General features: G+C 43.1%; 1 protein-coding gene across 1 annotated transcript in view; it reads right to left on the bottom strand.

The window, feature by feature from the left end:
- LOC111526889 (translation initiation factor IF-2-like) overlaps positions 1-27,078 on the bottom strand; it is a 69,607-nt gene that overhangs the window by 36,580 nt on the left and 5,949 nt on the right. The gene's annotated exons all lie outside the window — the stretch shown is intronic.

Here is a 27,078-nt window from a genome sequence, read left to right as displayed (position 1 = left end):
AACCCCAGCACTTTGGGAGACCGAGGTGGGCAGATCACAAGGTCAAGAGATTGAGACCATCCTGGCCAGCATGGTGAAACCCTGTATCTACTAAAAATACAAAAATTAGCAGGGCGTGATGGCTTGCGCCTGTAGTCCCAGGTACTTCGGAAGCTGAGGCAGGAGAATCGCTTGAGCGCAGGAGGTGGAGGTTGCAGTGAGCCGAGATTGCACCATGCACTCCAGAGCGAGACTCCTTCTCAAAAGACAGAGCGAGACTCCTTCTCAAAAGAAAAAAAAAAGAAAAAGAAAAGAAAATGGGCGAAAGGCGCATTTCACCAAAGAGGATATACAAATGGCAAACAAGCACAGGAAACGATGTTCAACACCATTAGCCATTATGAAAATGCAAATTAAGACCACAATGAGTTACCATTACTCACCTATTAGAACATCTGAAATAAAAAACAGTGACAGTATCAAATACTAGCAAGGATGTGGAGAAACTAGATTTCTTGTATGTTACTGGAGTATAAAATGGTATAGCCACTCTGGAAAAATAGTTGCCACTTTCTTAAAAAAAAAAAAAAAAAAAAAGATACACTTACTATATGACCCAGTGATTGCACCCCTGGGCATTTACCCCAAAGAAATGAAAACTTATGCCCACACAAAAACTGATCTATGATTGTTCATAGCAACTTTATTTGTAGTAGCCAAAAACTGGAAACAACCAATATGTTCCTCGATGGGGAGTGGTTAAAGAAACTGTGGTACACCTATGTCATGGAATCCTACTCAGTAATAAAAAGGAATAAACTGCTGATACACACAACAACTTCGATGGATCTCAAGGGCTTTATGCTGAACAACAACAACAAAAAATCTACTCTCAAAAAGTCACATAGTGTATGATTCTATTTATATAACATCCCCAAAAAGACAAAATTTTAGACATGAAAAATGCATCAATGATTGCTAGAGGTAAGGGATGATGGAGAGAGTGGAGGTGAGTATGACTCTAAAGATGAAAGGGGGCCGAGCGTGGTGGCTCACCCATGTAATCCCAACACTTTGGGAGGCTGAGGCAGGCGGATTGCAAAAAAACAAATGACCCCATTAAAAAGTGGACAAAAGACATGAACAGACACTTCTCAAAAGAGGTGCGGATCACTTGAGGTGAGGAGTCCGAGACCAGCCTGGCCAACATGGTGAAACCATATCTTTACTAAAAATACAAAAATTAGCCAGCTACTTGGGAGGCTGAGGCACAAGAATCATTTGAACTGGGAAGAGGAGGTTGCAGTGAGCTGAAATCGCACCACTGTACTCGTCTGGATGACAGAGCGAGACTGTCTCAAAAAAAAAAAAAAAAAAGAGAAAGGAAAAGATGGCAGGGGTTCTTTTCCCAGCTCTGCTGCTTATTCTGAATTCATTTATACAACATTTGGCTCACACTTATTAATTACCTAATGTATGTAAGTATAATGTATATTGGGGATGCACTTATAATACAAAATTATTTTGTTTATAATATAAGTGTATTGGGGACATATTTATAATATAAAATTATTGACCCAGCACGGTGGCTCATGCCTATAATCCCAGCAGTTTGGGAGGCCAAGGTGGGTAGATTACCTGAGGTCAGCAGTTTGAGACCAGCCGGGCCAACACAGTGAAACCCTGTCTCTACAAAAAAATACAAAAATTAGCCAGGCATGGTGGCAGGCACCTATAATCCCATCTACTCAGGAGGCTGAGGCAGAATTGCTTGAACTCAGGAGGCGGAGGCTGTAGTGAGCCGAGGTCCCACCACTGCACTCCAGCTGGGCAACAAGAGCAAAACTCCGTCTCAAAATAAATAAATTAATTAATTAATTAAATTAAATTATTTTGTTGTTTATCTGAAATTCCAATTTAACTGGATGTCCTGGGTTTTTGTTTTAGTCTTTGCTGCTATTTTGTTTTCTGTTGTTTTACTAAATCTGACAACACAACCATGGTCCTTGCCTTTATGGAATGTATAACAAACAGTTGAATAAGAAGACAAAAAGTCTTCAAGTAACCAAAATGATAAAGTAAAAGAACAACGGTTCTATAATCAAGACTATGGAAAATTGTTTTTAGACAAGGGTAGTGATGTTTGACATGCTGGGACATAAAGAGAAGCCTGGAATCAGAATGATCAATGTAATTAGAACAGCAGGGGCTGTGGTGCAGAAAAAGGTTTGTAGTGCTCCAGGAACTAGAAGATGGCAGGGCAGCTGGAGCTAAGTGAGAAAGATAGAAGAAAGGACCCAAGAGAGTTTGGGGAGAAAAGCCGGAGCCAAATCCCACAGGACACTGAAGAAGTATCAACAGGTGTTTCGCACTCAAGAAACAATTAAGGGGGACAAACTGATCTCATCCTCACTTTTGAAAGATCAATCCGACCACTCTGTAGAGAATGGGTTTGGGCAAGCACTAGAATGAAAACAAGGAAGTTGGGTGGGAGATTATGGCCATAGATAATCCAGGCAAGAGATAAGGCTGGTGACTTTGTGTAAGGCGATACCAAGCACATGCAGAGGCATGGATGAGCTTTGGAAGTAGAGTCAGCAGGACCCACTGATGGATGGGAAGGAGACAAGGGAAAGGGAGGGATCAAAGATAACTCCTCCCAGGAGGTTGAGGCTGCAGTGAGTCTTGATTGCACCACAGCACTCTGGTCTGGGCAACAGAGCAAGATTCTGTCTATTTAAAAAATAAATAAATAAATAACTCCTGGGGCTTTGGCTTAAGCAGTTGGAATAACGATAATGCTGTTTTCTAAGATGATGAAAATCATGGGACAAATGGGTTAGCAGAGGAGAGGAGTTGGGAAGTCAAACTCTCCATGACATAATCTTTGAGATTCTTGAGAGACAACCAAATAAGAATGCCAAGTAAACTCTCTGGAGCCCAAAGGAGAGGTCTGCTACAGAGATTGAAAAGGGAAGGTTACCAACATAAAGATCAGTGGTTCTTTTCTTTCTTTTCTTTTCTTTTCTCTTTTTAGAGACAGGATCTCACTCTGTTGCCCAGGCTGGAGTACAGTGGCACAATCATAGCTCACTGCAGCCTCGAATTCATAAGCTCAAACGATCCTCCTACCTCAGCCTCCTGAGTGGCTGGGACTACAAGTCATACACCACCACGCCTGGCTAATTTATCCTTTTTTTTTTTTTTTTTTTTTAATAGATATGGGGTCTTGCTATGTTGACCAGGCTGGACTTGAACTCCTGGCCTCAAGTGATCGTCCCACCTCAGCCTCCCAAAATGCAGGTGTGAGCCACCACATGCAACCATAAATCAATGATTCTTGATCCTGGCCACTCAATAATTACCTACAGAGCTTTTTAAAAAGTACTGCTGCCCCACATGGATGAAACTGGAGGTTATTATCTTCAGTGAAACAACCCAGGCACAGAAAGTCAAATGTTGCACGTTCTCACTCTAAGCAGGTGCCAAAAAAAAAAAAAAAAAAAAAAATGTACACACGGCTGTGGAAAGTGAAATTATACACAATGGAGACTTGGAAGGGTGAAAGCTGAGGTGGGGGGTGGATGATGAGAAATTGCTTAACCAGAACAATGTTCATTGGGTTGTAACGAACCTAAAAGCCCTGACTGGACCACTATGCAACCTACGCATGCAACAAAACTGCACATGTGCCCAAAAATTTGTTTATTTTAAAATTTTTTAAATTTCACCTTCAATTTTAGATTTGGGGAGTACATGTACAGCTCTTCTACGTGGATATATTGCATGATGCTGAGGCTTGGGGTATGATAGATCCCATTACCCAGGTAGTGAGCACAGTACCTACCAGTTAGTTTTTCTACCCTTGACCCCTTCTTTCCACCCCCCAAGTAGTCCCCGGTGTCTATTGTTGCCATCTTTACATCTATGAGCACATTTATTTAGCTCCCATTTATGAGTGAGAACATGCAGTCTTCGATCTTCTGTTCTTGCATTAATTCGCTTAGGATAATGGCCTCCAGCTGAATCCACGTTGCTGCAAAGGACGTGATTTTGTTTGTTTGTATGGCTGCACAGTACTCCATGGTGCATACATTTTCTTCATTCAGTCCACCACTGATGGGCACCTACATTGATTCCATGACTTTGCTCTTGTGAATACTGCTGTGATGAACCCACGAGTGTAGGTGTCTTTTTGATAGAACAACTTGTTTTCCTTTGGGTATATACCCAGTAATGAGATTGCTGGGTCGAATGGTAGTTCTGTTTTAAGTTCTTTGAGAAATCTCCAAACTGCTTTCCATGGTGGCTGAACTAACTTACTTACTTACATTAATTAACTTACATTAACTAACATTCCCTTTTCTCCACAGCCTCACCAACATCTATTATCTTTTCACTTTTAACAAAAGCCATTCCGACTGCTGTGAGCTGTTAATTGGTTTCTCACTGTGGTTTTGATTTGTATTTCTCTGATGATTAGAAATGCTGAGCATTTTTTTATGTTTGTTGACTGCTTGTATGTCTGTTTTGTTTTGTTTAAGATGGGGTTTTGCTCTTGTTGCCCAGGCTGGAGTGCAATGGCGTAATCGTGGCTCACTGCAACCTCTGCCCCGTGGGTGCAAACGATTCTCCTGCTTCAGCCTCCCAAGTAGCTGGGATTACAGGCACATACCAACACGTCTGGCTAATTTTTGTATTTTTAGTGGAGACGGGGTTTCATGATGTTGGCCAGGCTGGTCTTGAACTCCTGACCTCAGGTGATCTGCCCACCTCTTTTAAGAAGTGTCTGTTCATGTCTTTTGCTCACTTTTTAATGGGGTCGTTTGTGTTTTTGCTGGTTGAATTGTTTAGGTTCCATATTACACTTCTTTTGGATGCATAGTTTGTTAATATTTTCTCCTGTTCTCCAGGTTGTCTTTTTACTCTGTTGACAGTTTCTTTTCCTGTGCAGAAGCTCTTTCATTTAATTAGATCCCATTTGCCAATTTTTGTTTTTGTTGCAAATTGCTTTTGAGGACTCAGCCATAAATTATTTCCCAAGACCAATGTCCAAACTGGTGTTTCCTAGATTTTCTTCTAGAATTTTTAGTCTCAGGTATTACATATAAGTCTTTAACCCATCTTGAGTTAATTTTGTGGTGATAGAGGTCCAGTTTTATTCTTTTGCATATGGCTAGCCAGTTATCCCAACACCATTTACTGAATAGAGTGTCCTTTCTCGATTGTTTATTTTTGTCAACTTTGTCAAAGGTCAGTTGGTTGTAAATGTGTGGCTTTATTTCTGGGTTCTCTATCCTGTTCCATTGGTCTACGTTTCTATTTTCATACCACTTCCATGCTGTTTTTGTTACTGTAGCCTTAGAGTATAGTTTCAGTCCAGGACTATGATACCTTCAGCTTTGTTCTTTTTGCTAAGGATTGCTTTGGCTATTGGGGCTTTATTTATTTATTTATTTATTTATTTATTTATTTATTTTTGGATCCATGTGAGCTGTAGAATAGTTCCTTCTAATTCTGTGAAGAACGGCTTTGATAGTTTGATAGAAATAACATTGAATCCATAGACTGTTTTGGGCAGTATGGCCATTTTAACAATATTGATTCTTCCAGTCCATGAGCATGGAATGTTTTTCCATTTGTGTGTCATTTATGGTTTCTTTCAGCAGTATTTTGTAGTTCTCCTTGTAGAGATCTTTCTCCTCCTTGGTTAGAGGTATTCCCAGACAGATAGGTTATTTTTTGTGTGGTCATTATAAATGGGGTTGCATTCTTGATTTGGATCTCAGCTTGATCATTATTGATGTGTAGAAATGCTACTGATGTTTGCACATTGATTTTTGTATCCTGAAACTTGACTGAGGTCGTTTATCCATCCTAGGAGCCTTTTGGTAGAGACTTTAGGATTTTCTAGATATAGAATTATATCATCAGGGAAAAGATAATTTGACATATTCTTTCCCTGTTTGGATTACTTTTTCTTTCTCTTGCCTGATTGCTCTGGTTAGGATTTCCAGTACTATTGTTATTGGAAAGTGGTCCCAATCCATATCCCAAGAGAGGGTTTTTGGATCTTGCAGAAGAAAAAACTCAGGGCAAGTGCATAAAGTGAAAGCAAATTTATCAGGAAAGTGAAAGAAGAAAAGAATAGCTACTCCAAAGACAGAGCAGCCCTGGGAGCTGCTGGTTGCCCATTTTTATAGTTATTTCTTGATGCTAAACAAGGGGTGGATTATTCATGCCTCCCCTTTTTACACCATATAGGGTAACTTCCTCACATTGCCATAGAATTTGTAAACTGTCATGGCGCTGTTGGGAGTGTAGCAGTGAGGACAATCAGAGGTCACACTCGTGGGCATCTTGGTTTTGGTAGGTTTTAGCTGACTTCTTTGCTGCAACCTGTTTTATCAGCAAGGTCTTTATGATCTGTATTTTGTGCCAACCTCATATCTCATCCTGTGACTTAAATGCCTTAACTGTCTGGGAATGCAGCCCAGTTGGTCTCTCAGCCTCATTCTAGCCAGCTCCTATTTAAGATGGAGTTACTCTGGTTCAAACACCTCTGACACTATGTTGAGTAGGAGTAGTGAGAGTGTTGGCCCATAAATTTGTACAAATAAATGTTCATACTGCTCTGTGAAAAATAATAATAATAATAATTTGCACCCACCAAAAAAGTGCTGCTGCCTAAGCAAATTAACCATTAACAAACTAGAATTTCTGCACGTGGAACCCAGGCATCAGATCTTCTAAGAAACGCTTACATGTGGAGATCGGAGAAAAGAGGAGGATCAAGCAAAAGAAGATTGGAAAGAAGTGGACAATGATAGAGGAAGGAAACCAGGATATGTGGCTCCTGGAAGCTGAGAGAGGGCTGTTTTAAAAGGGAGATAAGATACTCCTGCACAAGGATTTTGTGAGCACTGAAAGAATGCATGCATATGGAAGCACTTTGTAAGCTGTTAATTGATGAACAAATACTACATGAAGTATTACCATCATCTTAAGGAAAAAAATCCTTCTCCCCTAGTACAACATCTGTGTGCTTAGAGAAAGAACTCAGAAAAGCACTGGGAGGGGGGTCCATCCCCAGCACTTACACTTATGAGAATTAACCAAAAATCTTTACAGTTATGAGGCTTAAACAAATTAATGTTCATTATGCTTAACTCAATGCCTAGTACATCATCATCATCACTATGTAATAATGATGATGATAGCTAATACATAGTGCTTCCTATGTGTTAGGCAATGTTCTAAGTGCTTTATATCTATTCAGATAGCATTCAAGAATGATGAGCTATTGCTGTTTCTTTTGTTATTATTACTAATTCCAAATGGTTTGGTTTCCTTAGTGGGCATTAAGGGAGGTTATAGATGCTGGTTTGGCGTTCCAGAGGCACTACTGTTCTGATGTGAGGTTAATGATGTCCCGTGAGACCTCTCTGGAAGTAGCAGAGAAAGTGGGGAGGGGGCTTCCCTAGAACAGAGACCCACAGTTCTCCAGAACTGTGTGTCAGCTCTAGGGCCACCTAGCAGAACTGTCCTATGGGAGGGCTGTGTCCCACTGTGATAACTGAATTCCTTCATGTAGGCTGTGCTTTAGGCCTGTTCAGAGCTATATGTGAAGGCGTCTGGACATGATGAGAACTTTATCTGGGTTCTTCAACTCAACTATTATTTACTGACCACTCATAGGCACCAGTGTATCTAAGCCTGTCATTGACTTTGAGAAGTAGAGATGGTTATCCCCATTCTCCAGGTCAGGAAGCTGAGGCTTACAGAGGCTAAATAACTTGCCCAAATTCACACAGCCAGTTAGCATCAGAGCCAGGACTGAAACTGGAATACCCTAAATTCAAGTTCTGACTTCTTCGTCTCCCATGCATGTCATTTTTTTTTTAACCAAGTTTTGAGGAGGTAGGGCTATGGCCAAATTTTAAAAACCAAAACCAAGACCTAGAAAGACTTCACATTCAATATGCTAGCAGGGGAAGGGAAATGGGCAAAGGACATAGGTAATTTGCAGAAGAGGCACACAAACACCAAAAATAAAAAGTGAATAAATGCAAACATACATTTTAAACATTTAAACATTTTAAACACACATTTTAAAAATATACACACATCATTTTAAGCCCATGAGATTCATTTTTTAGATGTATAAAAGTCAGAAAATAACAAGCCTTGGAAAGGATATGGGTAACACAACCCCAAGACACTATTGTAGATTTGTGCAATGACCACAGAGAGCAAGATAATTGTATCTAAAAATGTTTAAGAAATGCTCACTCCTGAATCGTTTGAACCCAAGAAGTGGAAGTTGCAGTGAGCCAAGATCACGCCACTGCACTCCAGCCTAAGCCACAGAGCAAGGCTCTGTCTCTAAAAAAGAAATGCTCACTCCCTACAACCCAGCAATTCCACTCTAAATAGAGTCCACAGAGAAACTTCTCTCACTTGTGTGCAAGGAGAAATATACAAGGACATTTCCATCGGTAACAGGAAACAGGAAACTATTTAAATGACCAATATTAGAGAATGGATACATTAAAAGAGGTAAATTCATACTACATACTGTCTAGCAGTTCAAGTGAATAGACTAGATCAAAATATACCATATATGAATAGATCTGAAATAGGCAGACTTGATGGGAAAAGGCAGGTTTGAAGAACAATGCATGGAATATGGTATCATTGACTAAGAGAAGTGATTTGTAGGAAAAGTATAGGTCCTTGAACTAGCACAGAGTGAAAAGGGGACATATTTAGGGCCAGAGGATCTGTGGTTCAAACTTCTTGACATGTTTGTTTCAAAACTCTCCTCATTTTTTTCCAACTCCCTCCTCACCACTGTCTCCCCCTCCCTCCCTTCCTCCTTTCTTCTCTTAGAATCTCCTAATCTAGGTTCCATGAGTGGGTTTGAGAGAAACTGTAAATCCTCTAACATTTTAAGTAAAAAAAAAAAATTGTATTTATGAATATTTTTCTGGGGAATGGGTCCATGTCTTTCATCAGATTCTCAGAGAGGTTACAGACCCATAAGACTAAAATTCACGGAAAAAAATGTTCAGAGCATAAATGTAGCTTTGATGCAGTTTCACTGGTCTATCATGCCTTGGGAGTAGGAGTTATTTCTCATCAGAAGGAAAAAAAAAAACGAGAGAGAGAAAATGTGAAGTGATTTGTTCTGACCCTGTTTCCACTCGTCCTGTGCCCTAGGAGAAAATGCCCTGCCTTAAGAAATAGAAACATCTCCATCCTTCCCGGCCTGCCAGGCCACTCATCCATCATCTCAGGCAGGCTCTGAGTAAATGCAGCCAGCTTCCTTTTCTGTCATTCATGACCCTTTCCATCAGATGTCGGGGTCTGACTCTGGCCAGCGTGTTGACAATTATGAAGATTTTTCTAACCCAGCCCATCTGCACCATCAGAACACTCCAGCTAAGGAAACTACAAGAGATCAGGAAGGGATAAACTGTTTTACAAAGGATGTCCCAGGAGAGTGTCCAAATTCATAGGTCCAAGCACAACAACAAGGAGTCCCCAGGGCCTGAGGATGCTGGGATTGAATTAGGCTTCTCCACCATCTAGAGTTGTGGGATGCCATAGTTCTCTGCTCTAAACTCACAGGTCCTCTGGGGAGACCAGTGAGATGAAAGCTATCAATGCACACATCTTGGGGCAGCTGATGGTCAGCCATGTGGCTCTGCTAATCCTGACTGGCTTGCTCTCATGTCCAGGTGTCAGCTGGCTATCCAGGCACCTGGACTGGCCTCTGCGGGGCGGCTGGGCTGCTTCAGCTCTCCTGCAAGTGTCTCTCATGCTCCAGCACACAAGTCTGGGCATGTTCTCACGGTGAGGGCAGAGGGACAAGCGACAGCAAGTGCCAGCATGCAAGCCTATTTCAAGGCTCTGTTTGCATCACATCTGCGAATACCACATTGGCCAAAGCAAGTCACAGGACCCAGCCTGGAGTCACAGACAGGTCTTGATGCCCTGCCTACAGTGAGAAAGCATGGCAAGCCAAGTGAGAATCTGCAACATTTTTTAACTAATTTCACCTTTTATTTTAGTTTCAGGGGGTACATTTGCAGTCTTGTTGTGTTAGTACATTGCATGATGCTGAGGGTTGCAGTATGCTCGATCCCATCACCCAGGTAGGGAGCATAGTACTCAATAGTTGTTCAACGCCTCCCCCCATCTCTTCCTCCCCACTCTAGTAGCCCGCAGTGTCTGTTGTTTCCATCTTTATGTCCATGAGTACCCAACATTTAGCTTCCACTTATAAGTGAGAACATGTAGTCTTTGGTTTTCTATTCTTGCATTAATTCACTTAGGATAATGGCCTCCAGCAGTACCCATGTTGCTGCAAACGAAATGACTGGGTTCTTTACTTATGGCTGTGTAGTATTCCATGGTATATATACACCACAATTTCTTTATCCAATCCACCACTGATGGGCACCTAGGCTGATTCCATGTCTTTGCTATTGTGGATAGCGCTGCAATCAACATGTGAGTCCATGTGCTTTTTTGATAGAATGATTTGTTTTCTGTTGGATATATACCCAGTTATGGGATTGCTGGGTCAAATGGTAGTTCTGTTTTAAGTTCATTGAGAAATCTCCAAACTACTTTCTACAGTGGCTGAACTAGTTTACATTCCCAACCACAGTGTATAAGCAAGAACCTGCATTTTGAGGTCAAGCTCTGCTTCTCACCAGCTACGCTGATGTCTTTTAAGTTCTCTGAGCAAATAAGACACTACTTTTCATCTATCTGATTAGTGAAGTTTTTTTTAATGTAATAATACACAGTGAATAATAAGGCAAAGAAACAGGCACCTGAATATGCTCTTGGTGGGATTTTATTCTGTTTTCTACAGCAACTGAATCATACTTATCATGGTGGATTGCAAAAATACCCCCTAATTCTTCTCATCTTTGTATGCACTCCCCTTTACAATGTTACTTAGCAGCTCCTACCTCCATGAATCTGGGTTAGTCATGGGCCTTGCTTAGGCCAAGGAGAGAATGGGAAATGTAATGCAACAGAGGCTTGAACATTGGAATTGCCTCCTTTGCTGTGCTTGGAAGCCTGAGGCCACCATGTGAATGAGCCCAAGCCAGCCTGCTATAGAATGAGAGGCCACGTGGAGGAAAACTGAGGTGCCTCAGCTGACCTTAGAAGCATGAGCAAGCCCAGTTAAGATCAGCCAAGCCTGGTCTAGAACAGAAAAGCCAACCACCTGAGCCCACCCCTAGTTGCCAAATACCAGAATTATGCATGAGCTAGTAAAAGATGCCAATTCATTGTATCACATCCTCATTAAGGTGTCTTTCATAAGCAGAGCTGTGATGTAGCTCCATCTGACAAATATTTATTAAGCCTATTATTACATGCTAGGATTGTCTAGGCACTGATGAAATAAAATGAAAAAAATAAAAAATGAAAAAATGTGTCTGCCCTCACGAAGCTTACATTCTAGAGGTAAGAGACAGAATATTGTTTTGTTTTTTTTGAGATAGGGTCTTGCATTGTCACCCAGGCTGGAGTGCAAAGGCACAATCATAGCTCACTGCAGCCTCAACCTCCCAGGCTCAGGCAATTTTCCCCACTCAGCCTCCTAAGTAGCTGGGACTGCAAGCCTACTCCACTGTGCCAGCTGATTTTTTACTTGTTTGTGGTCAAGATGAGGTCTTGCTATGTTGTCCAGGCTGGTCTCCAATTCCTGGGCTCAAACAATCCTCCCACTTCGACCTCCCAAAGTGCTGGAATGACAGGCGTGAGCCACCGTGCCCAAACATAGAATTATTTTATTTTTTTTAATTACTAAGTGTAACAGATTGAACAAGAGTGATGAGTTGCTCTGGAGAAAGAGTAACACTATGTATAACACTATGATCCAGGTACCTTTCAAATGAGGGTGGAGAGTGTTGAGAGGGGTTGTAATAGTAAACGAGAAGGCCAGATGAAACCTCTATAAGGAGCTGACCGAGTGAAGATCTGAAGCAGGTGAGGGAATGAGCCTCACTGATATCTGGAGAGGAGTCTTCCAGGGTGAGGGAATAGCAAGAACAGTTTCTGAGGATGGGCTGGGGCCAAGAAGTGTATAGGATTCAAAGACAGAGAAGTAAAAGGGGGGCCTGATTGCATCAGGTCATGTGGCGACTCTAAGGAATCTTTTGTAAATTCTTGTATAGATCTAATATTTTAACCACGTATGTGGTTTATAATTTTTAAAAAACATATATAGATCAAAAACAGGCTGGGCGCAGTGGCTCATGCCTATGATATCAGCACTTTGGGAGGCCAAGGTGGGTAGATCACCTGAGGTCAGGAGTTCGAGACCAGCCTGGGCAACATGGTGAAACCCCTGTCTTTACTAAAAATACAAAAATTAGCCAGGCGTGGTGGTGGGTGCCTGTAATCCCAGCTACTCAGGAGGCTGAGGCAGGAGAATGGCTTCAACCCGGAAGGCAGAGGTTGCAGTGAGCTGAGATCACATCATTGCACTCCAGCCTGGGTGTCAGAGGGAGACTCTGTCTCAAAAATGCATACGTGTGTGTGTGTCAAAAACAAATAGCAATCCTGAGCTGCACCCACGGATTGCAGTATTAATGCACTCCACATAAATTTTATTATAATCCCTGGCCCCATATTCATAGAGCTTTCCGGAGACAGCAAAAGAGAGATGTCATTTTTGGGCACAAGCTGCCCTCTGCTGTTCACTTTTGGATTAACAGCCACCGTTATCACCTGAGGAAGCAAATGCTGTCCTGGTGGAAAACAGATAACCAGTTATCAGGACACCCGTCTTCCTTGCCAATAAGTTTAACTATCTCCAGAAGCTCTTAAAAAACAATATAAGAGGAAAGGATATCTCCCAAATCTTCATCATTCATTTCTATCCAAATATTACACTATCACTTTTTTCTTTTCTTTTTTTTTTTTTTTTTTTGAGATGGAGTCTCGCTCTGTGGCCCAGGCTGGAGTGCAGTGGCCGGATCTCAGCTCACTGCAAGCTCCGCCTTCCGGGTTTACGCCATTCTCCTGCCTCAGCCTCCCGAGTAGCTAGGACTACAGGTGCCCGCCACCTCACCCGGCTAGTTTTTTGTATTTTTTAGTAGAGACGGGGTTTCACCGTGTTAGCCAGGATGGTCTTGATCTCCTGACCTACAGGCTTGAGCCACCGCGCCCGGCCTTCTTTCTCTCTCTCTCTTTCTTTCTCTTTGTCTTGTCCAGTCCTGTCCTGTCCTGTCCTGTCTTGTCTTGTCTTTCTGATGGGTCTTGCTGTCTTGCTCAGGCCGGAGTGCAGTGGTGTGATCATACCTCACAGAAGCCTCAAATTCCCAGGCTCAAGCGATCCTCCTGCTTTAAACTTCCAGGTAGCTGGGACTACAGGTGCACACCACCCTGCCTGGCTAATTTTTTCATCTTTTATAGACAGGGTCTCACTATATTGCCCAGTCTGGTCTTGAACTCCTGGGCTCAAGGGATCTTCCCGCCTCAGCCTCCCAAAGTGCTGAGATTACAGTCATAAGCAACCAGCCCTGGCCTATATATATATGTGTGTGTGTCTGTGTGTGTGTATATATGTATATATATGTATGTGTGTGTGTGTATACATATATATATATATATATATATATTTTTTTTTTTTTTTTGAGAGGAAGTCTCACTCTGTCACCCGGGCTGGAGTGCAGTGGTGTGATCTCAGCTCACTGCAACCTCCACCTACCAGGTTCAAGTGATTCTCCTGCCTCAGCCTCCTGAGTACCTGGGATTACAGGCACCCACCACCATGCCCAGCTAATTTTTTGTATTTTTAGTAGAGATGGGGTTTCACTATGTTGGCCAAGCTGGTCTCAAATGCCTGACCTCGTGATCCACATGCCTCGGCCTCCTGAAGTGCTGGGATAACAGGCATGAGCCACCGCACCCGGGCTTATTTTTTGTTTTTTTAAGATTTTTTTTAAAAGCAGTTTTAGGGTCATAGCAACATTATGAGGAAGGCAGAGAGATTTCCCATACACCCCCTTCCCCTACCCATGCATAGCCTCCCCCATGATCAACATCCTCCACCAGAGTGGTACAATTGTTGCAACTGAGGCACCTACACTGATGCGTCATTATCACCAAAGTCCCTAATTTACATTAGGGTTCACACTTGACGTTGCATATTCTGTGGGACTGGACAAAGGTATAACACCATGTATCCACCATTACAGTATCACACAGAGTATTTTCACTGCCCTAAACTTCTGTGTTCCACCTATTCATCCCTACCTACCCACCCCTAAACCTTGGCAATCACTAACCTTTTTATTGTCTCCATGGTTTTGCCTGAAAATCTGAAAAGGCTGTATACTGTATGATTCCAACCGTATGACCTCCTGGAAAAGGCAAAACTGTTTAAAGATCTAAAATATTCACCCACTTGTTCATTTGATGTTCTGCAAATGCCTGTGAGGTGAGCTGTGTGGGCAGTGTTAGCCCTTTTTGCAGATGAGAGAACTGAAACTTTGGAAACTTGTAGAACTTGCATTTAGTCTCATTAGCCAGTGCATGGTAAAACCAGGACGACAGTCAGAATGTTCTAACTCAGCTGGGTGCAGTGGCTCACGCCTATAACCCCAACACTTTGGGAGGCCAAGGTGGCAGGATCGCTTGAGGCCAGGAGCTTGAGACCGGCCTGGGAAATACGGGGAGTCCCCCATCTCAACAACAACAAAAAAATTTAATTAGCTGGGCATGGTAATGCACACCTATAGTCCCAGCTACTCAGGAGGATGAGGCTGGAGGATTGCTCAAGCATCAAGTCTGCAGTGAGCTATGACTGCATCACTGCACTCTGGCCTGGGTGACAGAGAAAGACCCTGCCTCTTAAAAAAATAAAATATGTCCGGGCACGATGGCTCACGCCTGTAATCCGAATACTTTGGGAGGCCAAGGCAGGTGGATACTAAAAATGCAAAAATTAGCCAGGCACGGTGGCACACACCTGTAGTCCCAGCTACTTGGGAGGCTGAGGCAGGAGAATAGCTTGAATCTGGAAGGTGGAGGTTGCAATGAGCCAAGATCACACCACTGCATTCCTGCCTGGACAATAGAGTGAGACTCTATTTCAACAACAAAAAATAAATAAGAACCTTCCAACCCACTTTAGTACAACTGAAGTGCAAAAAGGGTAGAAGACTTGCTCAACATCACACAAATTTTAAACAACAAATCCAAGATAAAAAGCCATCAGTTTTCATCACTCTAACCACAGACATGTCCAAGGAGAAGCCCAGGTAAAGACCCAGGGAGGAGACGGCCATCTACAAGTCAAGGACAGAGACCTCAGAATCAGCCCTGCCAATACCTCGATCTCAGGCTTCTAGCCTCCTGAATTGTGAAAAAAATACATTTCTATTGTTTAAGCCATCCAATTTGTAGTACTTTGTTATAGCAAATGACTACAAAGGGTCTCCTCTTCTTGATAATGATATGATCATTATAATATTAGAAAAGTCATACAAATGAAGTGAACAGAGCAAACAGTAATTACAGGCAGAACAGCATATGCACCAGCCAGTTCTACCTCGGCGGAAGCTCCGGGAAGTTGTTCAGAAGGCTTTTGAACAGCGGACTGAGTTTAAGAGTGAATGTGGGCTTAGGGTGTAAATTCAAGGGATTGGGCTGCTGCTGGGAGCTCAGGACATTCTTGGCTACTGCAGCCCTACTTTACCTTTCATTGGCATGGTCATAACTTAGGTGGAAAATGTTGATTGTTTAATCATGTTGCCTTACTTTTTGACCTGATAACCATTGATCAGTGGAAAGAAACACCTGCACAAGTCAAAGCAGGGCTCATTCCTCGGACGGCTTTGTGAATTGGCTTACTAGCACTCAGACAGCTTACTGCCTTGTTTGCTTTCTTTATCCCTTGCTGTTACTGAGAAAGATTTGGCCTGATTAGAGAAATTAGGATATACAGAAGGAGTCAACAAACTGCATCAATAATCTCCAATTAAAAGACAAGGACTCAATATAAGGATAGACAAACCGATCGATGGAACAGAATAGAATACAGGAATAGATCCACACATATTGAATCCACTTATTTTTCACAAAGGTACCAGGTCAATGCAATGGAGAAAGAGAATTTTTAAACAAAATGATGCTGGATTCGATATCCATATAGAAAAAATATAAAAGAACTTCTACCTCTACTTCACTTCATATATAAAAATGAATTAGGGTACATGTTCTCAGGGTTTCCTGAGGGCTATGTCATGGGCAAAAAATGTTTTTCAATAACAAAATTTAAAGGCTGGGCATGGTGGCTCACGCCTGTAATCCCAACACTTTGGGAGGCCGAGGCTGGTGGATCACCTGAGGTCAGGAGTTCAAGACCAGCCTGGCCAACATGGTGAAACCCACCTCTACTAAAAATACAAAAATTAGTTGGGCGTCCTGGCAGGTGCCTGTAATCCCAGCTACTTAGGAGGCTGAGGCAGGAGAATCACTTGAACCCAGGAGGTGGAGGTTGTAGTGAGCTGAGATTGTGCCACTGCACTCCAGTCTGGATGACAGAGCGCGACTCCATCTCAAAAAAAAAAAAAAGTAATGAATATTAATTATTAATGGAACATTTACAGGGTTAGGTCCCACATTGTGATAAAAAGGCTCATGTATATTCTGTCATGTAATCCTAGTATTCTGTCATGTAATCTCCTAGGAGATGGGTGTTGGTACTGATTACATAGGAACATGAAGCTTAGTAAATTTAAGTTAGTGGCTCTCAATGGCATGCTAATATCATCTTGGGAGATTTTATTTTTTAAAAAATTCTGGGCCGGGCGCGGTGGTTCAAGCCTGTAATCCCAGCACTTTGGGAGGCCGAGACGGGCGGATCACGAGGTCAGGAGATCGAGACTATCCTGGCTAACACGGTGAAACCCCGTCTCTACTAAAAAATACAAAAAACTAGCTGGGCGAGGTGGCGGGCGCCTGTAGTCCCAGCTACTCGGGAGGCTGAGGCAGGAGAATGGCGTAAACCCGGGAGGCGGAGCTTGCAGTGAGCTGAGATCCGGCCACTGCACTCCAGCCTGGGCGACAGAGCGAGACTCCGTCTCAAAAAAAAAAAAAAAAAAAAAAAAATTCTGATAATTGGGCTTCATCCCAAGTCTACCGGGTTAGAATCTCTGTGGATGGTGTCCAAGCATCTGTATTTTGTAAGTGCTCTCAGAGGTGACACTGATGTGCAACCAGGGCTGAGAACCAATGTGAATGTTAGAGAGACTGGAATTTAGGGCTTTACTGCCACTTCATATACAGAAGATGATATAGATATAGATGTTGATAGTAATATCAATATATATAGACATAGATGATATAGACATAAGTACAGATGTACATACACCTAGTGTATTAGTCTATTTCACACTGCTATAAGGAACTACCTGAGACTAAATCATTTATAAAGAAAAGAGGTTTAATTCACTCATGGTTCCACATGACTGGAGAAGCCTCAGGAAACTTACAATAATGGTGGAAGGAGAAGGGGAAGCAAGGCACATCATATCATCATATGTGTTGGCAGGAGAGCGAGCGAGCTAGGAGGGAAGTGCCACAATTTTTTTTTTCTTTTTTTTTAGACAGGGTCTTGTTGTGTCACCCAGGTTGGAATGCAATGGTGTGATCTTGGCTCACTGTAATCTCTGCCTCCCAGGTTCAAGTGATTCTTCTGCCTCAGTCTCCCAAGTAGCTGGGATTATAGGTGTGCACCACCACACTCAGTTAATTTTTGTATTTTCAGTAGACACAGGGTTTTGCCATGTTGGCCAGGCTGGACTCGAACTCCTGATCTCAGGTGATCTGCCTGCTTCAACCCCACAAAGTGCTGGGATTACAAGCATGAGCCACTGCACCCAGCCTACACTTTTAAACCATCAGATCTCATGAGAACTCACTCACTATCACAAGAACAGCTTTGGGGCTGGGCGTAGTGGCTCACACCTGTACTCCCAACACTGGGAGGCTAAGGCAGGTGGATCACCTAAGGTCAGGAGTTCGAGACCAGCCTGGCCAACATGGTGAAACCCCGTCTCTACTAAAAATACAAAAAATATTAGGCAGGCGTGGTGGTGGGCGCCTGTAATCCCAGCTACTCGGGAGGCTGAGGCAGAATAATTGCTTGAACCCAGGAGGTGGAGGTTGCAATGAGCCGAGATCGTGCCACTGCACTCCGGCCCAGGCGACAAGAGTGAAACTCCGTCTCAAAAAAAAAAAAAAAGAACAGCTTTTGCAAATCTGCCCCCATGATCCAATTACCTCCCATCAAGTCCCTCCCCCAACACGTGGGGATTACAATTTGAGACGAGATTTAGGTGGGGACACAGAGACAAACTCTATCACCTAGTATTGAATTTGTTTTCAATTATTGATGAACATCTCAAGTATAAAACCGACTGGCACTGTTTCCTCTCCTCACTCCTTTCAGTACTTCCATCCTCATGTTGCTGCTTTCTCTTGTGGTCACTGAAACTCCTGAGCAGTGAGAGTCCAGATAACTCAGAAACTGACCAATCAGAATGCAGCACAGAAACTGACCAATCAGAATGGATGCTGGACTTATCGCTGGAGCAGGATCCTGAAGAGTGAGGATTCCAAGGGAGAGCAGCAGTGGGGAGCCATTCAGAGGGCTCAAGAAAGCAGCTGTTTTCCAACTGAAAGTAATGCCAGTGTCTGCCTGTGCCTTGATCTAAAAAATTGAAAATACCTACTATTTATTGAGAATTATGTGGCAGATACTGTGATACATACTTAATAAACATTATTTTATTCCATTTGGTCATTGTTGAAAACATTTCCTTTTTTTTTTTTTTTTTTTTTTTTTTTTTTTTTTTTTTTTTTTTTTTTGAGACAGGGTCTCACTCTGCCACCTAGGCTGGAGTGCAGTGGTACAATCATAGCTCGCTGTAGCCTCAAACTCCTGGGCTCAAGCAATCTTCCCATGTCAGCCTCTTGTGTAGCTAGGACTACAGACATGCCCCGCCACACCTGGGTAATTTTTTCAGGGGAAGGGGGGCACTGACAGGGTCTCACTATGTTGCCCAGGCTGGTCTCGAACTCCTGACTGTGCCTCAGCCTCCCTAAGTTCTGGGATTACAGACATAAACCACCGTGCCCAGCCAGGTCTGAGTATTTTTTTTAAAGGTAACGTTAAGATGGTCTGCCTGTCAGACATCTATTTCATGTCTCTACTCAAGGATTGCTTCTTGCGTGTTGGGAGGAAAAGGGAGAAGCTAGCAGGCAGTCTGCAGTCCACACTGGGCTGCCCCCACCAGCTGTCGTGTGCCTGGTAGCGCTGCTTTCAGCCCCATTCATTTCCAACTCCAAGGGGGTTTGTCACTTTGCCGGTTGTTGCCACATTTCCATCCTGAAGTGGCAGCTCCAGTTGTGTTTCCCAGATAATTTCCAAGATGCTAATTGCCACCTGCTGATTTCCTGTAAACACTGTACTTTACACATGTGATTAATCAGAGAGCTGTGGACTGTTCCGAGGAAATGTGTGTGCATGTTTGTGTGTGCGTTTCATTACCGTGGTGGATTTAAATCACGGGCAATGTTTGCTCACAAAGCTGCATTAGCAAAATGGCAGGGAAAACAAAATTACAAAATACCATAAACTGCAAGTTCACAGACTGTATACACAACAACTCAAGTCAGCCCAACAACTCCCTGACTAAATTCTGGGACCAAGCAGCAGGAAGGTAGCATCTCTAAAGGAGACTTTGAAGACTTTGAACCATTTCTTCTTCAGATTCAAGATCGACCTTGTGCCAGACCTTACCTTTTCACTGCAAGTTACCGGCACCTTTAAACCTCCATCTCCTCATCTGTAAAAATGGATAATTTTTGAGTCACAGAAGATACCATGTAATATGTTTATTTTGTATATCAGTCAGAATTGTGTGAGTTGCAAGTGACAGTAATTGAATTCAAAGTGACTTAAGCAAAACAAGGGAATATATTGGCTCAAAAACCTAGAGACAGGGGTCTAGTTTCAGGTGCAGTTGCATCTAGGAGCTCAAACAATGACTTCAAACTCTGTGGCACCTTCTCTGTTTTTTGATCTTGCCTCATTCTTTGAAGACTCTCCTTATAGCAACCTAGTAGACTTGCCAACAGGTCCAGGCATATATTTTATCTTCTCAGCAACCACTGTAAACTAGTGTAGATAGCATCTCACTTGGGAAATGACCCACTAGTGTAAGAGTTAAAGGAACATGAAAAGCAGCTTAACAGTCAAAGTCAGGTTTTTTTTGAAGAATAAACCTGAGAGGGGCTTCTGGCCAATGTCGGTCAGGAGTACTCTCTCTTACAGACTAAGGATGTTTAAGGATATAGAAAGTGGGGAGCTTATCATAGAGTCACAATGTTTCTATGTGAGGGAAAGTTTATTATGGGGTTGGAAGGTCCCTGGTTGGTGGTGAAGCTATCTCGGGGTTGGCATGTTTCTGGTTGGAGCAGGGTTTATCTTAGGGTTGAAATGTTTCTGGTTATGCTGACATTAGCCATTAGGCTGATGTTTTGGGGCTGGATTTAGGCAGTTTTGTTTGTTTTGTTTTGTTTTGAATCAAGGGGAACTTAAAATGGTGGGGTTTGTCCAAGATGGCAACGCTCCTGCTCTGTCCACTAACCCATTCTCAGACCTCCTGATTTGGGTAGAGTTAATTGCCTACTTGCTTACACCTACCCAAACTCCCAAGACGTGCACAGAATCAGCCACATACATGAAGACACCGCCAGACCTCTGACCCCCAAACCAAACCAGATGGTTGTAGGGACAGCCTGGCACCATCTGATGGTGTTTGTAAGAGAAAAAAAAATGGGGATTCCAACATCAGGATATGGATTTCATGACGGATACTCAACCTCCCATACAAACCTATGTGCTGAGTGACAAGAGGGAGACATTTACTCAACTCAGAAGTAACTGGTCAGCCCCTTTTACACATGCCTGTTTCAGTCTTGGGCCAACAGTGGAAAATGGGTGGTTCACAGACCCAAATACAGGCACATCTGGCCAAGGTCACTATTTGCCATTTTCTGTTTCTAAGCCTCCCCAAGCCTCTGTGGCTATTTATTTATTGAGATGGAATCTTGCTATTGCCCAGGCTGGAGTACAATGGTACGATTTCAGCTCACTGCAACATCTGCCTCCCGGGTTCAAGTGATTCTCCTGCCTCAGCCTCCCGAGTAGCTGGGATTACAGACAAGTGCCACCACACCCAGCTAATTTTTGCATTTTTCAGAGAGACAGGGTTTCATCATGTTGGCCAGGCTGGTTTCGAACTCCTGACCTTAGGTGATCCACCTACCTCGGCCTCCCAAAGTGCTGGGATTATAGGTGTGAGCCACTGCGCTGGCCTCTATGGCATTTCTTATAGGAAATACTCATAGGATCCCAGCCTGAGATTCTGGTCTTGAAGTATAGAACCCATTGCTCTATTTAATCACACAGCCCCTTTTTCCCATCCTATTGGGGCAAGATCCTATCCCCTGATCCCTTCATTTCCATTGTTCCTCCTCTTCAACTTCTTCCCTAGTGGGAAGACAGTCATTAGTATAATACATGAAAGCTATCCTGTGAGAGTTGACCAATATTAGCCATAGAAGTTTGATGGTCTTTGGGTACCCTGCTCTGAAAAAATGCGAGAACTCAGGGAAAAGTGGTCTTATCAAGACAGATAAAAAGAAGCCAGTGCAGACAAAGCCTGGAGCCCTTGTTAGAAAACAATGGAGGGATGGAAATCAAGATGAAGGGAATTTCTTTGTGTCTACAAAAGGCAAACTCAGCCTGACAGGTAATGCACAGAACAAAGAGATGTTGGCAGCAGCCTCTGCATTCTCAATCTATTCCCGACTAACAATGATGAGCATTAAGTCCTTTCTGACAATTAAATGAGCTTACTTGCCTTATTTTCTAGTGATTGTAAGTTAAAATAACAGGGTTAGATGCAGCATAAAGTAATGGTTAAAAGCACAAACTCTTGCCGGGCGCGGTGGCTCAAGCCTGTAATCCCAGCACTTTGGGAGGCCGAGACGGGCGGATCACGAGGTCAGGAGATCAAGACCATCCTGGCTAACACGGTGAAACCCTGTCTCTACTAAAAAATACAAAAAACTAGCCGGGCGAAGTGGCGGGCGCCTGTAGTCCCAGCTACTCCGGAGGCTGAGGCAGGAGAATGGCATAAACCCGGGAGGCGGAGCTTGCAGTGAGCTGAGCTGAGATCCGGCCACTGCACTCCAGCCCGGGCGACAGAGCAAGACTCCGCCTCAAAAAAAAAAAAAAAAAAAAAAAAAAGCACAAACTCTTGAGTCAGGCCACCTGGATTTGAATCCAGGATCCTCTACTCAGCAGCTAGAACAACTCGGGCATGTTACTTCCCTTTGCTTTAATTTTCTTGTTAGTAAATGGAAATATCGATAGTGTCTACCTCCCAGTGTTGGCATGAGAAAGAAACTAGTTATTGCATATAAAATAGTCAAAACCACACCTGGCTCATAATGAATTAATTCAATACATATTAGCTATTAGACAAGCAGCAACCTGGACTTCCCTGCCTCCAGGGAAATTCCCTTGTCTACACGCACATGGTTGATTGGGTGAATCCCCCAAGAGGAACACTGGACCTCTCTAGGGACTCACAGAGACAAAGTGGGAGCACCCAATAGAAGTGTGGCTTGCACATAAGGAGCTTTGACTTCCTTGCAAGCTGTTCCTTGCTTGTGCTTCACTTGATTTTTAAGATTTGGGGGTACACGTGCATGTTTGTGGCAAGGGTATTACATGCATAATGGTGTGGGTTGGGCTTCTAGTGTACCTATCACCTAAATACCAGCCATTGTACCTAATAGGTAATTTTTCAACCTTCCCCCCCATCGCACCCTCCCCACTTTAGGAATCCCCAAAATCTATTCTCTCCATGTTTATGTCCAGGTGTAACCTTTATTTAGATCCCACTTATAAGTGAGAACATGCAGTATTTTTCTGTTTAGTTCACCTAGGATAATTGCCTCCAGCTCCATCCATGTTGCTGCAAGGGATGTGATTTCATCCTTTTTTATGGCTGCATAATATTCCATGTTGTAGATCTGCCACATTTTCTTTTTTGTTTGTTTGTTTCCTTTTCTTTTTTGAGACAGGGTCCCACTCCACCAGCCATCACAGCACATCATAGCTCACTGCAGCCTCCACCTCCTGGGTTCAAGTGCTCCTCCCACCTCAGCCTCCCTAGCAAGATGGGACTACAGGTGCATGCCACCACACCTGGCTAATTTTTTATTTTTATTTTTGTCACTATGTTGCTCAGGCTAGTCTTGGTCTCAAGCAATCCTCCTGACTCAGCCTCTCAAAGTGTTGGGATTACAGGTGTGGGCCACCGTGTCCAGCCCACCACATTTTCTGCCTGTCAACCATTGGCAGACACTTAGGTTGGTTCCATGACTTTGCCATTGAAAACAGCTGCATTTGATCTTCTGATTAAAAGGGATTTTTCTTCTGTTTGACAGTGTTGCAGCAAGCTCTCCCAAGGCTTTACTCTGAAAATAGGGAAAGGCCTGCAGCATATTTTCCTTGTCCCAAGCTAAAATGACTTGGCACAATCAACTACAAGGGGTGAGCTAGATTGGTCACAGGAGGACATACATGGACATCAGACTTTTCCAATAACTAGAAGCCTCATCACAAAGTAGGCAATGGGGTCAGTAACAGGTGTTCCCAGAACTCCAGAGACAAAGGCCAGCTAGAACCCAAAGGGCTATCCATGCATCCCAGACAAGAATAGGGATTAGACCACAGGCCGGCTCAAGTAAATTTTGTCAAAAGGTTTGCTTGCAGCTGTCTTGGCCAACGTTATCCTATCAAGGTAATCAAAGTTCTGGCATTTGCAACCTCTCTCCCTTCACCAACTACCCACTCAGATCACCCTGGTCCGTTGAATGTACTCTAGTCCCGCCCACCTCTAGAACTCCTCTTATCAATTCCTGCCCATTCCTCAAGCTTAACTAAATTTCAGTCTCTTCCATGAAGTTTGTTTTGACCATTTCCAAACCATCTGAACTGACAGCTCTAATTGCCCAATATAATCATATGGAATTATATATGGTTTTATGAGACCTCATCTACTAGGGCCTTGAGGGAGAGTGAACATCCCTTGGTTTTACCTGTATAGCATCTTTTATCCCTTCTTCTAGTAGTAGCATCCACTCAATTTTTATTTAGAAAAAAAAAAAAAAAAAAAAAAACCTTCCAAACTCTTGGACCAGGTGGCTCAGAAGAGCTGGCCACACACCACAGCTCCAGAGTGGACACGTGACCCAGGCCTCACCAAGCAGGAATTCCCTCTCCCTGGTCACAGTGACTGGTTCAGGATGGGCACATGACCCAAGTCAACCCTATGAGGGTCAGCCCCAGGACATCTGCTGAAACTATTGGGGGTCCAGGGGAGTGTACTCTCTTTCAGAAGGCCAGCAGCTACTACATGGGGAGAACCTACTGAAAATAAGGGTGATTCAGGAAAAAGCAGAGCTGAAAATAGAGGGGAATCAATTGCCTGAGGACATCATCTGAGGACAGAGCAAGACACTGCCTCAATTTTTTCCACTTTACTGTAACACTTTGAAGGGTCATGTCTTATGTATCTGCCTATCCCATTAGTACCTGGCATGATGCCTTACAGAGAGGCATGTAGCTTAGTTAAGAAATCATTATTTGAAAATATTAATATTATGTCTGAAGTAGACACCAGTACACACATACCCAATCTTCTCATTTCTACTTTTCAATTTGTAACAAGCGGATCAGATTTGGCATAAAAGAAATGAGAAGGCTGGGCACGGTGGCTCACACCTGTAATCCCAGCACTTAGGGAAGCCAAGGTGGGTGAATCACTTGAGGCCAGAAGTTTGAGACCAGTTTGGCCAACACGGTGAAACCCTGTCTCTACTAAAAAAAAAATAAATACAAAAAATACAAAAATTATCCAAGTGTGGTGATACACTCCTATAATCCCAGCTACTCGGGAGGCTGAGGCACAAGACTCTCTTGAATCTGAGAGGTGGAGACTGCAGTGAGTCAAGACTGCACCACTGCACCCCAGCTTGGGTGATGGAGTGAAAAAGGAAGGAAGGAAGGAAGGAAGGGAGGGAGGGAGGGAAAGAGAAAGGAAAAGAAAAGAAAAAAAAAAAGAAATGAGAAATAACCCAGCACGGTGGCTCATGCCTGTAACCCCAGCAGTTTGGGAGGCCGAGGTGGGCGGATCACTTGAGGTCAGGAGTTCGAGACCAGCCTGGCCAACATGATAAAACCTCATCTCTACTAAAAATACAAAAATTAGTTGGGCATGGTGGCATGTGCCTGTAATCCCAGCTACTTGGGAGGCTGAGGTAGAATTACTTGAACCTGGGAGACAGAGGTTGCAGTGAGCCAAGACTGTGCCACTACACTCTAGCCTGGACAACAGAGTGAAACTCTGTCTCAAAAAAAAAAAAAAAAAAACTGAAAAAAAAAGAGAAGTAACAGGCAGTACTAAAAAATTCTCTCAGAGTTTTTATTTTTTATTTTCTACCCAACATAGGCATAGATATAATTTCTTAGCACTTTAATGCATATTTAATGTTCATGTTTACGGTGACCCTACATTAGATCCCACTGGCCAACACCAAGTTATAGTTAATCAGCTTGCCGGCCAAAAGGCTGGTGGCTCAGCACCATGGATAGAGGAACCTGGTGCAAAAGTTGAATCTGCGCCTTACTTACAAAATAACAGCAGTGAGCTGTGATATATGATGTTCTACCAAGGAAAGATTAGTGTGAACATTCTTCCTGGCATCAAAGGAAGAGCGTGGCTCTGGGTTTGGATCAACTCAGAGGATTGAGGTCTTGAGAAAATAACCACTCCTTAAAGATACCTCTGAGTACCATGACTTGCTTCATTTACTGACCTATATATTGATCCACTACTTGTTCGACAATCTGCTCTTCTGTTCCCAAGACACCATTTTCATGCTGAACTAAATGTAAACACCTGGTTAGCAAATGTGGAGGACATCTGCTCTTTTTACATGTCCAGCATCTATAACCCTTTTTTCTTTTGCAAACCATCCTTCAAACGAATTAGCTGTCCTGAGTTTGCTTTTTGTTGTTGTTTTGAAGAAATAGAGTCTCACTCTATCACCCAAACTGGAGTGTAGTGGTTCCCTCATGGCTCACTGCAGCCTCAACCTCCCGGGCTCAAGTTATTCTTCCACCTCAGCCTCTTGAGTAGCTAGGACTACAGGTGTGTGCCACCACACCTGCTTAACTTTTATCTTTGTAGAGATGAGGATCTCACTATACTGCCCAGGCTGGTCTTGACCTTCTGGCCTCAAGCAATCATCCCCTCTTAGCCTCTCAAAGTGCTGAGATTACAGGAATGAGCCACCACACCTGGTCCAAATTAGCTGTTTCTTTAAATGGTATTAAGGAATTGTTGATACAATTGTGAAGGGCTTATGATGATATTGAAGCTATGTTTAAAATAAGAGTTCCTGGCCAGGCAGAGTGGCTCACGCCTGTAATCCCAGCACTTTGGGAGGCTGAGGCAGTCGGATCACTTGAGGCCAGTTCAGGACCAGCCTGGCCAACAAGGTGAAATCCGTTTCTACTAAAAAGACAAAAAGTTAGCTTGGAGTGGTGGTGCATGCTTGTACTCCCAGTTACTCAGGAGGCGGAAGCAGGAGAATCATTTGAACCTGCGAGGTGGAGGTTGCAGTGAGCTAAGATCACATCACTGCACTCCAGCCTGGGCGACAGAGCAAGACTGTCTCAAAAAAAAAAAAAAAAAACATTAAAAAAAGTTCCTGTCTTTACACAATACATTCTGACAGTTTCAAATAAAATATTATCATGTCCAGAATTTGCTTCAAAATAATCCAGGATCAGAGCAGGCGAGACAAGATTGGCCATGAATTGATCATTGTTAAAGCTGGAGGACAGAAACGTGAGGATTCTATTTTATGTTTGAAATTTTCCATTAAATATATACATATGTAAATATA

Source organism: Piliocolobus tephrosceles, chromosome 17, assembly GCF_002776525.5.
Source record: "Piliocolobus tephrosceles isolate RC106 chromosome 17, ASM277652v3, whole genome shotgun sequence".
Classification (NCBI taxonomy): Eukaryota; Metazoa; Chordata; class Mammalia; order Primates; family Cercopithecidae; genus Piliocolobus; species Piliocolobus tephrosceles.
Note: the sequence above shows the minus strand (reverse complement) of the source record. Positions and strands in the feature narration are given on the sequence as shown.